Raw genomic sequence first — 14,642 nt, forward strand, 5'->3', positions numbered from 1 at the left:
TTTTTTTTACAATGTATGTTCTTATATTTTAGTTTCCTTTGTATTATCTCCAATTGTTGACTAGTTTTCGAGGTATCAGGTCGAGTTTCTGTGATTTTTGTGATTTCTCATTTATTCAATAGATATATTATGTACTGTGTTTTGATTGTATCGTCATAAGTCTAAATAAAGTTTGATTGTGAGTGACCAAGACGTTTAAACAATACAATATTGCAATGGCAAATGGCAAATGTAAGATAGTAACAGATGATTGTGAATCACTGATATTGTATAAATAAAAACAAAAAGGCTCTAGTAGCAGTTCTATCTATGAGGTATTGAAAAGGTTATCCAATATACGTAGGAAAACATTTTATATAACCATCAATCTTATAGCTATTTTTCTATTTTCTCATCTTATATATTTTATATCGTATGCTGTTGAACAGATGGCAATAGTCATGTGGTTTTCCGTATACTGTTAATAATACTTATATAGCAAATGAATTATTAAATTCACATTATTATTAATATACTTATGGTGTTCAATATCCTAGTGGAAAATTATTATCGCTAAATGCAGAACTAAAAATTCTCATTTGATTATTTCTCTATTGAACAATTTAATACGTAAAATTACTTTTACTACTTTTCACGCCCTTCTACCGTTTTATAATATGATAAAAAATAGGGCCTGTTTAATTTTAATAAAAAAGAATGTTTAGGCATAATTAATGTATGTTTAATTCCCCTCCCCATAATTATTGTAATAAATAAACATCCCCATATGTTTAATAGATTGAATAATAAGACGTTATAATTATTTATATACTCTATACTATTAATTCATAGTTATGCTTCCCAGATATCCGTAAATAATATTCACAAAGCATTTGGTAGTCGGCATTTATTGATTATTCAATTAAGAAGTATGATATATGGAGATTATTACGGTTTTTTCCCACTAGACTGGCATGTGCTAAAGTCTGTACTTTTAACACTACTTAAGATAAGTAGGAAATTAAATAAATTTTTCTTATTATTTAATTCATATATAGTTACTACTCGTTTCCGTCTAACCTACAATTTGTCTTTATGATAACTTAAATATAGGTACACAACTAGGAGGACCCATCAACCCTATCTCAGTCTCTGGTGAAATAATTTATATACATGTCACTGCCACTGCTGATTTTTTAATATATGCAACTCATTACACAACACTACACAAGACCAGATGGTTTGATCCTTTTGAGTCTGTGTCCTGTTTTGGTGGTATCCAATAGTTGCAATATTTCAATATTCGTGTGAGAATGGAGTATTTCCTCATACCCCCTTGCAATTCTCTTGATTTTTTGACTAACTGTGCGTATCTAAAGGTCTCGATGTAGGTAATATATAGTATTTGGGTGCACCCACAATACCTTCCAGGACTTTACTCTGAAAAATTTGTATTTTATTAATGTTACTATTTGCAGAACATCCCCATAATTGAACTCCGTATGTCCATATAGGTTTTAGTAATTGCTTATATTATAGCAATTTATTATGTACTGATAATAGTGATTTTCTTTCAATTAGAGAGTACATTTTCCTATATTTCAATTCCAGTTCTTTCATTTTCTTCTTTATATGTTCCTTCCAGCGAAGTTTTGCATCGAGATTCATTCCCAGATATTTAGCGTTGTTGCTATATGGAATGATTTAATGTTATGGGTGCTTGTATGGTATGTTTATAGGTAAACTGCACATGTACAGATTACTTTCATTAATTCTCATTTTCCAAGCTTGTGTCCAATTATTTATATTGTCACTTGCTTATTGTAATTTTAGTGAGGCTTCTGCACTATTGTCTCCGTCTATAATCGCAGTATCATTAGCAAATGTAGCCATCGTAATATTTGCCATTTGTGGTATATCACAAGTATAGAGTACATAAAGCATTGGTCCCAGTACACTTCCTTGTAGTACACCTGCTTTAGCTTTTTTTATTCTAGAGTACGCTTCTTCTTGTTTGACTCTAGACATTCTGGTTGTAATGTTTGATTTTAATAGTTCGATGTGTTGTTTTGGTAGCATTTTCTATGTCAATTTATTTTAAATGTTATATTGGCAAAAGAACCGTCCAATGGCAAGAACTTAACTTTCACAAAATTATAATACGCAAATAAATAAGAGTAGTTTATAGAATCCACTATGTACTACCAACTTAGTGTTAGTACTTTTTAATTTTAAAGGAATATGTAGTTGCCATCGAATTCTAGGAGCTAAACCGTAATTTTTTAAACCCACCGTCTACCAAAGATGACATAAGAAGATGAAAATACGATCATGTATAAATTTATTAGTTTATTAACTATAGTGACCCACCAACTTTTCGATACCATTTTTATAATACGATTTCTTCTTTGCTTTAAGATAGGCCTCAGTTTCGGCGATCACCTCTTCATTCGATTCGAAAATTTCTTCTCAGCGAGCATTCTTCTGAGATCTGAGAACAGGAAATAATCGCTGGGGGCCAGATCTGCAGAATACGGTGTATGAGGAAGCAATTCGAAGCCCAATTAATGGATTTTTGCCATCGTATTCACTGACTGCACGTGACACGGTGCATTGTCTTGGTGAAGCAGCACTTCTTTTTTTTTTTCGTTTTTCAGCGATTTTGTCCTTCAAACGGTATTACGCTTTGTATTTGCTGTTGATGGTCCTTCCTTTTTCAAGGTAGTTAGTAAAAATTATCCCATGCGCATCCCAAAATACAAACGTCATAACCTTGCCAGCCGACTGTTGCGATTTCCCACGCTTTGGAGCGGGTTCATCGTGTGCAGCCCACCCGGATTCCTGTCGATGGAACTTGGGGTGAAATGATGGAGCCATGTTTCATCCATTGTCACATTGCTCTGAATCCTCATCTCCGTTGTTTTTGGTCAAAACTGAGCTCTCGCGGCACCCATTTTTCACAGAGCTTTCTCATACCCAAATATTCGTGAATGATATGACGTACATGTTCAGTTGATATATTTAGAGAATCTGCTATTTCATTCAATTTCAATTTACGGTCATTCAAAATCACTTTTGGATTTTTTAAATGTTTTCGTCGGTAACAACCTCTTTCGGGCGTCCACTGCGTTCACCGTCTTCGGTGCTCATTTCGCCACGTCTAAACTTAGTATACCAATACCTTGATGGTTGGTCTTCCTGAAGCAGTGTCCGGAAACTCGGCATCAAGCCAAGTTTTTGTTTCAACTGTATGTTTTCCCTTCAAAAAGCAATATTTTGTCAACACGCGAAATTCCTTTTTATCCACTTTTTTTGACAATAACAAAAGTTGCTTTACTCAAAATGCTATAATCACAAACTAATGATCCGACAGCTGTCAAGTTTATACACGCATCTTTTGAGGACTAGGGCTAACTAATTAACATATGGATTTAGTTATACCACCGCCATCTATGTGTCAGGTCGGGGACTTTTCACTTGCCCTGTTACGTGTGCCAGTAAAATAGCAGTCGAATTCATACAATGTACCAGTTTCAACGAACCTTTGCAAAATCCTTATGCTTTAAAGTCTTTAGTCGTTTTAGTGTGTCTTGTTCCTACCTGTATACATCTTTCTTCATAAAACTACATTTAATCTGCAAATGCATTCTCCTTAATGAATTAATCATCATATCTGAAAAACAGTTAGTATTATTTCTCTCCTCATACATATTAAACATGTTTATGTATATTCTGAACAATAATACACGTGCTCATAAATCTTTCACACTCTTTAATACAATTTCCTACAATTAAGGTATATTAATTGTATACCGACATTTAGTTGTTTCCTCTATGAGAGAGGAGGGTGATGACACCTTGTCTTGGTAATTGTCAGAATTGAATCATAAATCAACACTCATTAAGTTTTATTCAATCACTGCCACTTTCAGAAACACTAATCAAGTTAATAACTAAGCTGTTTATGTACTTTAAGCCATTCCTTAATTGCAGCCTCTGTTGATGCACTTGTTGGGTATGGCAGATTTAGTGCATTGTACATAACAATAACTGATGGTTTCTCCAAGTTTTTCAAAAGCTGAATTTCAAACTACTGAAAAAACAAGTTATGGCTCATTCTTTCAAGGTAGTACCTTTGGATTTAGAGGAAAACACTAATTCTGCACCAGGTATAAAATTATTCCTGTTTCCAGCATGAAGAACTATATGTGTGCAATGAATTATTAATAAATTTTATGACTAATAAAACCTAATCGATAGGTAATCCAATGTTTACCTTATTCCATCAACTTTTGGTGTCTTTACACTATATTTATTATCATCTTGCCATCATCTTGCCATTCTGAACTATTTATTTCTCATTTAGATATATAAATTGTTACAATAATTTTTCTTTAATTTTTTTTATATGTTATTGAAAAGATATTCTTCTAAAAGCAGTCTTTGGATCTTCCATTAAACCCCTTCATGGGTTATCTTTACACGATTTAAAGCCTATATTACCCAACATTGTACGGAGGGATATTCTACATCCCTCAAATAGCTGTATGTGTTTTTGCTTTTTTGGATACTTTCGAGATTAACAATTTTCTCTGAAATAATTGTATTAAATTATGTTTCGATTGAAAAAACTACTTATCGTTTTTTTACATCTCGTATATTTGATCTCTGATACAGCTAACAAAAAGATTATCTTGATTCGTCACCTATTTGGCATAAACAGGGTTTCTTTTTGGTGAATTTAAGGTTATATAGTTTTTCTTTTTTGATACATTTTAATGACCGTACCCGTACTAATGTTCAGTGCAGCTGCAAGGCTCACAAAAATATTTTTAATAAAATCCCGGCGATTTGCAATTTATTAAAACAAAGCGTTAAAACAACGTTTGCCGGTTTATAACCCGTAATTATAATATTTTGAAGAACTTTGCAAAGCTTTGACAAACGGACAACTTTTGCAGGCTCTTTCGGTTACTTGTTCGAACTTCACTAATAGCATTCTATCACTTTTTAAATAGAATAAAATGAGAAGGATAATATTGTCTGACTGTAAAACGAATTTAGAACTGAGTTGACTATATATATGTTTTTATTTCATTTGGTAATTTTGCAGGTTTTGAGATCATGATAGTTATAACCACCTTCCGTTCTTAGACTTTGACATCAATATCACCACATTAAAATCGTTTGGCATCCAGAAATTATGATTTTGTTATCAAAATTATTATAATAAGATTGTTCGATATATTAGTAAATATTAATACAAATAAAATTGATCGTAAATTTGGTGTAACGTACATGTAAGTGCACAATTTCAACGGTTGGTTGCCCAAGAGATCATGAATAACAAACGCTCAAAAAGACTTCAATTATTCATGAGACAGAAGTTTAGTTCCTAACCCGACCAGCTGTTTTAACAAATTCACTTTTATGGTTCACCCATTTTCCCACAAGACAGGAAAAAAAAACAACTATTAGATCAGTGAAATCACATTGATGGTGCTAACAAGCTCGTCACTATTCCGTACACGTTCGAGTGTTACGTAACGGTTTTAATTCTCTATTAATCAACCTGCCATTGAACTGCTTCTCCACATATTTTCCTTTAATGCCGTTATAAAATGTTAAATCGGTGAAATATAATCATAATTAATTGAATAACTAACATTTGACTTAATGGTGTTTTGATAAGGCCACTGTGTAATTATTTATAATGCAATATAACGAATAATATTTTTATTGCCATTAACGCAGCATGGATATCATTATCTTCTACAGTTGCTTCATGTTGTTTATCAACAACGTATACTCGATCATCTTCAAAAATACGTAAAACATCCAAGGCGTATTCTAGATTTTGTAATAAATAAATATTTATTAGTATAATAATGTTCTTGCTTTTTTCGTTACGTTGATTTTTACTGTAATTTAAGAGGTAAAATGCACCAAATAGGTGTTACAATTCTTGTGAAAAGCTCATTAACTGTTGTGGAACATAATCTAAATTTCGTCTATTGTTTCATTTAATTTGTGTTTATTATTTGTTAATAATTAAATAGTGAATTTACAGGTATTTCAAAATTCTTTAAAATTCTGTGTCGTATACTATATTATATAACATTTAAATTATTATAATAAATTAATTAATACATCAGACAAAATCTGACTGGTACAAAATTCGAGGTGATGTATAAGGAAGTAAACTCGGAACCCTTCGAATTTAAAACAGGAGTGAGGGAACTTTAGTTTTTAAATGCGTCTTAAACAAAGTAATCCGAGAGGGGTGCAAAATTAAGTCAAGTCGTAATATTGATTAACCAACCAAATCAGGAAGAACAAAAATTACGATAAACTGTTTGGCTTTTGTAGATGACCTGGAAATTCTAACCCGGGATACACAAACAGTTTAAAAACAAATAGAGATTCTAAAAGAAAGAGCAGAACAGGTAGGTTTTCAAATTTCGTTTGAGAAAACAGTTTTTATGAGAGGCAATAAATTAACACCAAAATATTTAGAAACTAAATGCGGACTTCAAAGAGTTTATCATTTTAAATTTTTGCTCGAAACTCTTCAAGAAATTGGACCGGAAAGGATCGTTAATATGATTCGTTTTCAAAAAATGGATGCAGGTTTTACAGTTACAAACTATTTCTCCAAAAAAATTTACCTCCTATTCAACATGCGAAGCTGATGTTCTCATTTTGAACAGAAAGGGGGATATTGCAGAGATCCCAAGGATGAAAAGGAAAATGATTAGGAAACTTTTAGGCCATAAACACACTGAAGAAGGAACATACAGGCTAAGGGAAAATAAAGAAGTGCAAAAGTTTAGTACTATATATAGGGGTTTAAGGTGAAATTCGCAGTAAGTTTCATCAGCATATCAAAAGAATGAAGCCAGGCAGAATAAACATAGAGGTGGTAGAATTCTATGAGGCTCGCAGTATTGCCAAGGTTAGAACAATAAAATGGATCGCTGCAATTAAGGAGGATCTAAACGCAGTTGAAATAACACAACAACAAATACAGGATAGAACCGGAAAAATTTAGATGGAAATTTTACGACACTATGTTGGACCAGACAAAGAAACCCAGGAAACTTGGAACCAGGTGGTCAGATAAACCAAAAAGAGCACATTCCGAGAGAATGAAAGTAATATGGACCGAAAAAAGAGAAAAAGTTACTGAAATGTCCCTTTGTTGCATTTCGCGTGGCCCAGTAGGGCCCATAAATGCATAATAATTAATAATTAAATTAATTAATTAAATTTAAATTTGAGAAATTTAAATTAATTAAATTTAATATCATACAAATTTTATATTAATTGTTACTTAAACACAGTATGTGACACCTTATACTATGTTTCGAATTCAATATGTAGTTTTCTCAGTACTAAATTCTATCATCATGCTAATTAATCAACACAAAACATCCACAAGTGGTGTGACTGCTCTACTCCAAACTTGAATTAAACAAAACTTAATAAATAAGTCTATAAATCTATCTTAAATTCAATTTGTAAATTTACTTTAAAAACTGATAAACAGGTGATCTTTGAGAAAGGCTCATTTTACAAATGAAAACAAATATTCTATCAAAATAGCCAAATAGCTGCTCACATATTTCAACTATTGCTAGAATCTGTGACCCAAGTGTGAGTTGGGAGTATCTTTCGACTAACCAGTGCCATTCTTTCATTTTCCGTATGTAAATCAATAATTTATTTTATTTATATAAAGCCTTGTATCAATTTCCATGAATTAGTAATTCAAAATGTTATATAATTTTAATTGTATACTAAAAGAAAAGTAGATAAACCGTTTTCGAAGTGCGTATTATTGAACAGCTGCTATGGATATGACATAAAAGGGAAGTCACATTTAACCATGCGTAAACGACAGTTGTGAAAAAGACTTCCTCTTTTTAGTATGTTTTCTCATTATGTATTTAATGTGTAGTGCTAAGTGATGAAAATATTTCGGATTGTTGAGATGCTGTGGGCTCAGGAAATATTTTAACCGATAAACTTACTATTAAGTAATAATTGCTCATACTTCAAAGTACCACAGTAAATTGAAAAGTTATGCACAAATTAAAAAATTATTTAAAATCATATATTTATTTTTTATATATTACAAGTTTTTTGCTTCGTCAGCATTAATGAAGTTATACTGAACAGCATTGAAATGTAACAATCCCTGGAGTATTCTAGATATAAAGGTAGCGTCATTAGCCTGTTCAGTCAAAAGTTATTGTTTTTGAAAATTGAGATTATAGAGGTGATTAGAATAAATTAAAAAATTGAATTAAGCAGGTATATTTGATCTGGGGACATCGCTAAGCAACTAAGCATCGACCATAAAATAGTTTTGAATCATTTACGTTAGATTGGACATATTGAAGAGTCTCGTAACTTGGATTCTACGTAAATTAACAGTGAAAGATTTAATTAACCTAGTTTCTCGTCGACATTCGATATTAATATTCAAAAGATATCTTAATAAATGTTCGGAACAGCTTCACAGACAGTTTCAAAGCTTTTCTGAAGTTAATATAGCTCATTGTAAGTGTTTGATGGAGACGGCATGATCTGGTCTGATCTGGTCTGATGTGGTCAAAACACAATTTGATCGGGGTCTTGCAAAGCTAACATCAAAAATAATCGCTCAATAATTCTTCCAGCAATGTCGCCGATTAGTATTTGAAATACATATGAGTTAATATACTTTTTAAAGAACGAAAAAAAAAACGAAATATTTTATCTAACCTATTATTTTACGGTATTACGACTAATCAATAATAAACCTTCTCCATATTCCAATATAGTTGATACTTTTCGGTAATTTAGGAATTTCGAATCAAATTGTCGATACTTTTAGAAAGGCACAAATCAAAATGATCACATCGTTCTAATGTTCATCAGCTTATAGTACAGATCACATGTACCGCTGCTTGTTTTTCATCAATTATGGCTGTTTCTTTCTCGAAACTAAAAAAAATCGATATATCGTCAATCTATAAAGTGTGTCTCAGGAATAAATTCGTTTTGATTCCACAAGACCAGAAGATAGAACACATAAATTCTATACATGATGATCACCGCGAATAATTAGACGCCAAGGCAACATCGAATGGCTACCAAGAACTCCAGATCTAACACCTGAGGATTAGATTGTTTTAATGTACAATATTGGAAAGAGAGTTTTCGAACAATATCATTGAATTTATTGCTGCTTTGGTTTGATATTAAATTTATCACAATTAAACAAACAACTTTATTAAAGTCAATCAACAAAACCATCACCATAAAATTATTAACAATTAATTTCAGTAGATTGACATTGGAACTTGACATTAATAGGTCCAGACCGTAAATTTTTCAATAAAGGAAATTCTGATTTTTCTTGTCTAATTAAACCTTTAATTATTTCATTTATATAAATTAAACAAATACCACACAAATACTTTCATTATTTTGAAGCGAATGTCTGGTATATAATTGTAAATGAGAAGAGATAAATATACATAGGTGCATTGACACTTCAAGTTCATATCATGTCATTGGTGATCGGTTCCTTATATTACACAAGTGTTAGAAAGCAGCTGACTGCTGTTAAAATATTTTATTTAAATGCTATGCAAATTTTTAACGCAATAAAAAATAAGCCAACTCTATTTGCTGTACTTTTGCGTGGCAAACTCAAATATTATTTAAAAATTACACTTATTTTAACAGGAATATTATCACTTTTTATCATTATAGGTTTATATAGTATCAAAGGGTGAAGTAGAACTTATTTAATTAATATTCCTTAGTCATTCCAAAATCATCATAGAAAAAGTAAGAAAAAAGCATATCAAATTTTAATTTTAATTTTTAACGTTAAATTACTAAATTGCGGGCTTGGTGGCGCAGTGGTAAAGGCGATGGGACAGTCCTCCTACTGTTGCGATAGCCGCGGGTGCGTATTCTGCTGGGGCATCGTCGTAAATTTATGTTTGTGATTGTTTAAAATTTGTGAATGTTCTATGCGAGAGTGTAAAATCCGACAAGGAAAATGATCCCAGTCACGCCAGTAACCAAGCTGGGTAAGACCGGATGTCTTCTGGGATGATTTCTAAAGTTGGTCACTCGCCAGTCGGTAGGCTTAATACTGAGGACCGTGGTTCGGAGCCCACGTTAAACTGTAAGTCCAGTCCAGATAAACCCATATTTTGTAAAAGGAGAGTTTAAAATATATAAAAAATAAATAAATAAGTAAATGTTTTAAACTATCAAAATTATAAAAGGTCCAAAATAAAACAAAAGTATGAATGAACAACACATATGAAAAAGTTGAAATAAGTGTAATGGTCCTTAATATAATGCTCGTGAAACCATATTACAGAGCATTTGAAAAGCAATAGTCTATAGAATATTCTGGGTATAAATACAACTTGAAAAGGTAAATATTGTTTATTGAGTTAAAAGTTATTACGCTTTGAATATGAATATTCCAGATGGCTATTCTCGTCATATTTTCGTTCCGTACTTCAGAAAAAGGCAAAATATAGGGCAGGCATCACGACAAATATGTGATGTTGTGTGTCGGAACTGGTTTGCTAGTATTCATTACGAAACTCAGTGTTAAGGGCCTCATCTAGGGCATGCGATTTTTTTAGAATATCCATGTTAGATCGATAGATTTTATCCGGAATTCAATATTGATCATATCAACTTCTTAGAACATTATATGTAACATTGAATGTTTTAATTAGTGTTGGGAACTATCGACTTAAATTGACTATCGACTGTTCGGTGCGACTGATCTTGTTACTATCGACTGTTTCAGTCATACTTTTATTTACCATTTTTGGTCCTACTTGTTTCATTCGACTGATTTTTAACGTTCTGGATCTGTCTTGCATAAATTATATGCTTAGATGCTTACATAAATTTATATGTAATATATGCAGTTTTATAATTTTTTTGATAGCTTACTTGTAAATAACAATATATTGTATATTAATATTACAGCATTTCGTTAAAATATTTTTTAAGACTGTGTAATAGGGTAAATAGATTAAAATTGTGAATCATAAATAGTAAAATACTTTTTACTGTTTTTATGCCAATAATAAGTAATATTAGGATCACTCCCTCGATTTTTGTTAAACAATATTTCCGTTCAATTATAAATAAAACATTTATATCATTTCATTCAATTGTGTCGCAGATTAGATTTTTTTCTATGATTAGGTCTATGTTTAATTTTTATGTAGTTAGCATTTAGGTTTATGGTTATCGTACATTTTTAGTTTTTAGGTTTTGCTTAAGTTTTATTGTGTATATTTATTATAGTATATTATTTAAAAAAAGCAACTAACACATTAAAATATAATAAAACATTTGTGGGGTTTATTCCATACCACAGAAACCTTCAATTCCTTTTTATAGATCCACAAAACATTCAAATATAAAAGTAATTCTACTTCGTTTTTATAGTATTTAGTTTTTTTTTCTTTTCTTTTTTAGTGAAGGTTCGTGAAGGAATTTATACATCTCCGTCTCACTTATACTACCGTTGAAAAGTATAACCTCATATAAAATTAACTGCCCCAAGCAATTATCTCCGTCCTTTCCTCTCTCACAATTTATTGAGGAAAGGATTCGTATATCTTCGTCTGGCATCACGAATTGAAAAAAAAGCCGAACCGCGCATTTCACTGAAAATCGTAATTACTATTTTAGTAGTGTCTTGACTATCGGCTGTTTCGACTGTTTTGCGACGATCGACTGTTTCGAATGTTTTCAGTCGATAGTTCCCAACGCTAGTTTTAATGTTCCGAGTTTTCTTCCGAATCGTTTATTCCGAATCGCTGCTAAATCGAAATTGAACCATTTTTTAAACGATTAAATGCCACTGATAAAAAGCGGATTACCTACAACAATAATAAGCGAAAAAATTCAAACTGATGTCAGGAGAAACACTACAAACTATTACAAACTTCGCATTGACACCAAGGATGATTACTTAGTGGGTTTGGAAAGGAATGACTGATCATGGGCTGCTCGGACCTGACCAAACCATTAATTCAAATCTATAATTTTCAAAATTCATGGAATTGAGGCAGGAGGTTAAAAATTATAAGACATTGTCTATTGTCATCAGGCATTGACTATTTTTCGTAATTAAAGTAACAAAGATTAAGTCCTTCCTCGACTAAATTATTTTCGGAACATTGAAAAAAAGCTTTAATGATATAAAACTTGCTTTAAAAGAAGCTTTCATCAGTTCCGTAAGTATGGTTTTACCATAAAAGTGGCAAAAATTCATCCATAAAAATAAATTCGATTTAAAAACATGACAAAAAAAACGAAATTACCTTGTCCCCAACCCATTATTATGAATGGCACTCCGAAAAAGATAAAATGCATGCTTTATTACTTTATTTAAAATACAAATTATAAAATACTATCTGGAATGGCGTTTTTAAGTCGTGTATTTGAAATAGAAAATGTTGCGATTTTTTTTGGAAACCAACGTATTTTGTAACTATGGTGGTAGAATATCGTCGATACGGTTTCATTTGTTTCAATGTCAGTTAAAAAAAAACTTTTCACAACATCTTTCTAAGCTTTCTTTTATTTATGATGCAGTGACACAAAAATTCCTGAAGTCTAATCTAACCTGGTTTTTAGGCAGAAGACTAGCATAGTAACAATTGTTGAATCTAATCTAAATCTGTAGTAATTGGTTTCAGTACTTTTCAATAATTCCTACGGGTGTTCTGGTTCTATAGCCGATAGTATTAGTCTAACCCAACTTACCAAACTATAAGCCATAATATATATTCGTAAAGAAAACTCTACTTTGTTGGATTGATGATATATTAACTGATGTTCAAAACAGTCTTTAATGACGTCGGACGATTTAAGCCGTCTGATAATATTCCATAACAAAATAAATTTCGCAATTTCTGAATATTGTGCCCTTCTAATATGGGAATCTTTAATGAAATCATTTGACGGTAGTGGCCCAAAGACTTAATAGGTGACGGACATATCTTGGTTGCTTAGACAAATACAACTCTCTCCCTAGTTTCATCTTCTGTTATATTTCCTGTAATAATCGCTTTTCATAATGAAATTTAGAAAGAGATGATGATTCTAGTGCAGCTTCTATGATTTAATTTAAAATATACGTACAGTATTGCCAACTATTCAATTTTATATATTTAGCGATTGCCACTTTAGAGAACTCATCCATTAAAAAGATTGCTAAATATATTTATACTCAAATATATTTTAAAGCCATAAATATTTGAAATATCTACAAAATACCTAACCATTAAGTATTTGAAATACCAATTACAAATGATATTTTCAAGAGGTAATTAAATTACAAATACCTAATAAATATCTGTTACATATTTTAATTTCAAGTAATTCCGATACTCTCTAACTCTGATGGCACTTAATTATATATATTTCTTTCAGAGATTTCTATAATAAAATGCCACAAATACTATATCTTATTTTGTATATATAAAATTATATATATATAAATGTATATATAAATTATATTATAAAATTATATATTATATAAGTACCTCTGGTATTTTTCATAGTTCGCTTATGAGAAACAAAAATAAATTATACAATATGTTGCTTATTAATTAATTAACATTCCGGGAACTGTCAAATTTATTACACAGATATATGTATGTAATATGTATTCATCTCACAGTGAGCTTGTAATACTATTTGAAGAATCTACTACTGAATTGTTTATATGTAAATATTAATAATGTAATGTGACAGAAACACTGATGGGAGGGGATAGGATGTGGAAGGGGAGTTAACACTTAGAAATGCAAAGTTTTCAGTTGCGTGTGAGGTCTTCGGTGTGGTGCAATCGTCCACCGTGTGAAATGTGCTGTGGTGTTGGACTGTCCAAAGTGTGTATAGTTAAGTGGGATATTACCTTTACAAAAAGCCTTCGTGCGTTTTTATGATTAGGTAAATGAAATTTTGTTTTACGCTCTACGGGAATATTCATGAACCTTAAATTATAAATATCTAAAATAATAGTTGTAAATATTATTATAGGCTAAATTATTTTCAGTATTGAAGTATAAATATTATTTAGTTCGGGAGAAAAATTTTATTTAATATAATTTATAGAACTAGGTAAAGATGTTTCAATTTCAATGTATATTTTACAATACAGTTACAGTTGATATATATTTGAGTAATAGTAACTTGAGTTAATTGAAAAACATATAATTAATTTTGTATAGCACTAAAAATCAATATAACACAATCCACTTGTATTAATATAAGATAAATCCAAGGAAAATAAAGTTCGTGTATTTTTATGATTTATTATAAACAAAATTTGTTTAACACAAATACATAGAATAAAATAAACGATACAAAAAAAAACAAAGAAAGTTTGTTTGTTTTTTGATCAAAGAAAATGTTGATGAACCAACTAATATATAAAATAATAGAGGTGTGTAGTAACATATGTTTTAGTAGTATTATTATAATTTAAATCACATTCAATCTTGAATTGTAAATATTATTTAACTATATAGAAATTTTTATTTAGTATAGTATATAGAACTATATAAAAAAAGTTTAATTTTAATGTAAATTTTACAATTACAATTATT

General features: G+C 30.7%; 1 protein-coding gene across 4 annotated transcripts in view; it reads left to right on the plus strand.

The window, feature by feature from the left end:
- LOC143204547 (uncharacterized) overlaps positions 1–14,642 on the plus strand; it is a 274,261-nt gene that overhangs the window by 128,271 nt on the left and 131,348 nt on the right. The window contains exon 1 of one of the 4 annotated variants that reach the window (XM_076417138.1): positions 13,845–13,983. The exons of the other annotated variants lie outside the window; for them this stretch is intronic. The gene's annotated coding sequence lies outside the window, so the exon portion shown is untranslated. Of the gene's footprint in view, positions 1–13,844; positions 13,984–14,642 lie in introns of those variants that run through there. 4 annotated transcript variants of the gene reach the window in all.

This window comes from Rhynchophorus ferrugineus, unplaced genomic scaffold (assembly GCF_030347505.1).
Source record: "Rhynchophorus ferrugineus isolate W39M unplaced genomic scaffold, kcgeb_rfMv2 rfM11, whole genome shotgun sequence".
Lineage (NCBI taxonomy): Eukaryota > Metazoa > Arthropoda > Insecta > Coleoptera > Curculionidae > Rhynchophorus > Rhynchophorus ferrugineus.